This window comes from Nelumbo nucifera, chromosome 5, assembly GCF_055504915.1.
Source record: "Nelumbo nucifera cultivar China Antique chromosome 5, China Antique-T2T, whole genome shotgun sequence".
Lineage (NCBI taxonomy): Eukaryota > Viridiplantae > Streptophyta > Magnoliopsida > Proteales > Nelumbonaceae > Nelumbo > Nelumbo nucifera.
Genome location: NC_142653.1, coordinates 40459091 through 40462462, shown reverse-complemented (window position 1 = coordinate 40462462; position 3372 = coordinate 40459091).

Genomic DNA, 3372 nt, shown 5'->3' with positions numbered 1-3372 from the left:
CAAGTAGAATTAGATTTGTAATTTTCACCCAGAGGCATGCCTAGGTACTTTGTTCGGAGATTACCAACTTTGAAGCCCCAATTAGCAGCCCATGCTTCCAAGTTTTCAACATTTCCAACTACCACTATTTTACTCTTTTGGATATTAATATGAAGACCCGTGATCACCTCAAACCATCTTAATACTACTTTAACATTCCAAATTTGCTCCTAGGAAGTGTCGTCTGCAAATTGGAGCAAAGAAATCTCCACTTCCCCATTCTCTACTTTGAAGCCTTCCATTAGCCCTCCTTGTCTAGCCCTCTCTACAGGTTTGGCAAGTGTTTTTGTCACACACATAAAGAAGAGTGGGGAGAGGGGGTCCCCTTGTCTTTGACCCCTAGAACTCCAAAACTGCCTAAAAGAAATCTCATTCACCAATACTGAAAAAGATGATGAAGAGAGACACACTTTTATTCAGTTTCTCCGTTTCTCACTGAACTCCATCCTCTTCAGCATGTAATCCAAGAATTTCCAATTCACATGGTCATAAACTTTCTCCGTATCCACTTTGCACAACAGCCTCGCCCATCCACTTTTCCTCCTTGAGTCTATTATTTCATTTGTTATGAGCACTCCATCCACAATCAATCTACCTCCAATGAATGTACTTTAGGATTCAGCAATCAAATTTGATACAACCTTTGCCATTTTGTTTGCCAAAAGTTTTGCTAATATCTTGTAGAAGCTACTCACTAGACTGATGGGTCTAAAATCACTCAACTTCACTACCCCACTTTTTAGGAATTAAAGTGATAAAAGTGTGATTTAAGCTTCTTTTAAGAGCACCATTTTCATGAAACTCTCTTAATGCATTCATTACTTCTTGTTTCACCACTCCCCAACATTTCTTATAAAATAGCATTGTAAACCCATCAAGCCCTAGGACCTTATCCCCCTCTAAAACTGTTATCACTTCCCACACTTCTTCCTCAGAAAAAGGCTTCTACAATTCTCCAGCTCGTTCAACTGACAAAGACTTGAATTGTAGGCCATCTAAACCTGGTCTAGTCCTCCAAGTTTCCTTATAGAGATTCTCATAATATTCAAGAATGTATTTTTGAATCTGATCTTCTTCCTCTATTTCAGCCCCCTGAATCTCTTTTTTTTTTATTATTATATTCTCCTTTCTTCTAGCACTTGCCATTTTATGGAAGAATTTTGTTTCATTATCGTCATTCTTCAACCAAAGACATCTTCATCTCTTCGTACATTTGATTTCTTCTTTTTCTTTCTTCCACACTTATGGAAGTACCCTCAAAAGACATACTATCCCACCATTTTTCCATCAAATCTGTGAATCCTGGTTTTTCAAACCAAGCATGCTCAAACCCAAATGTAGTCCAACCCCCCCGTCCCTAAATTCCCACAGTTCAACATGATAGGTGAGTGATCGGATAAGGTCTGAGAAGAGCTTCCAAGGACATTGGGGAATTTTTCCTCCCAATCTAAGGATTCCACAAATCTGTCTAACTTTACTAGAGTTGCTTCTTCTCGGTTTTTTGTCGAGGTATATTTCCCTCCTATCATCAAGAGATCCACCAACTCCCATCTCCTCATAAACTCAACAAAACCCCTCATTCCCCTTCTATTTTATCTGCATCCATTCTTTTCATAATAGAATCTTATTGTATTGAAATCCCCCCCAATAATCCATGGTTGATCCCAATTTATCCTACTACCATCCAACTCCTCCCAAAAAGAATCCCTCATTCCCTCTTCGTTTGGTCCATAGACCACTGTTAGAATCCACCCCAAATCGTTTTCCTAGGACTGCATCAAGAGGGAAATAGAGAACTGGCCTACAATACTATCTCCCACATTCACAATATCAATATCCCAAACAAACCAGAATTCCCCTAGTTGTACCTGATGAAGGGAAATTTGGCCCGACCTCGCCATCACTCGACGCGTGGCAAAAGCAAACAGCTCGAGGCAACAGAGCGCCCAAAACACAAGCACCAAAAGAAAAAGGAGCACGAGCTCCCAACCAGGAGCCCGAGCTCCCTACTAAGAACTCGAGCTCCCTGCTAGGAGCCTGAGCTCACTACTAAGGACCCGAGCTCCCTACAAGGAGCCCGAACTCTCTTCTGGGCCCAAAACCTCACAAGGCCGTGACCCGAGCTGGCCCATGGCAGCTCGGAGCACTCCCCAAACCGAACTCAAGACTTTGTCCCCCCCGTTACTCCGGCACTTCGCCTCCGAAATGCCAGACTAACCAAGCGTACCATACCTGACACCAAGGATGTCCGTTTCCAAGGGCGGCGCATCTGACTGATTTGGGATTTGACGCTTGACAACCGCATTTCAAATGGCCTCCTGCCACCGCCACCTGCCACCGTCGTCACCAGCCGCAGAAACGGCTCCGACAAAAGGAGCAGTGGCGGTTCTGCCCGGCCAGAAGGGATGACATCCAAACTAGCAGGAGCTCAGAGATAGTCAGGCCCGATCTGACAGAAGCCTGGAAGTGAGTGTGCGAGGTGGTTATAAAAGGCTCTCTACCCCCCAAGAACAATGTATGCAAACTTTGCGCTATCTGGTTTATCTTGCCTTTGAAGGATTCTAACTTGAGCTTCGGAGCCTCTACACTGGGTTCTCCTCGGAGCTTCTTCATCTCCCCCGTTTCAGGTCCCCAGTTACTCAATTCAGAGGCAAGGTCATTGACAGCTAAGACCGGCCGGATTGCGCATCATCAATTGGCGCCGTCTGTGGGAAATCGCTTCAAAAAGCCTCCCTCCAAACTCTCATACCCCCTTTTTTCTTCTTCAAAAAACCCAACGCTCATGGCCTCTTCCAGCAACGCCGGACGTGGCACAGAGACAAACACCACCGGGGAACAACTTCAAGTTCCCGTGGTGTGCGTTGGACAGTTCACCATCCCCCTTTCGGTGGATGGAATCCCCAGTTTAAGTGCGCCACAAGCAGTGGCGCCCATAAACTTCCCTGCCACACGCATCCCCTTTCCTCCCCCTATTGAGACAACCTTTACTGAACCGACTGCCGTCCTCTTGGCAGCCAGCCAAAACCGGTTGGACGACCTAATGCAGTGCATGCGGGCAATGCAAGCCCAAAAGCAACAGTTTCAGCAACACCAGCTTCACCAGCACCAGGTGCTGCACAACATCTCCCAGTATCACTATCAACAGCAGTTCCCCCAACTGCCACTGAACCAACCACTACTTCCACCTCACCACCCTGCTCCGAGGCCGGCCAAGGCCTCCCCACAGGATGGACCCCCCCACCAAGGCAAGGCCTCCAGGCCCCAGAACCCCCCTAATAGCCAGGCCTCTTCCCCAGGCCAAAGAGAGAAAAAAGTCATCCCCGCCTCGCAACT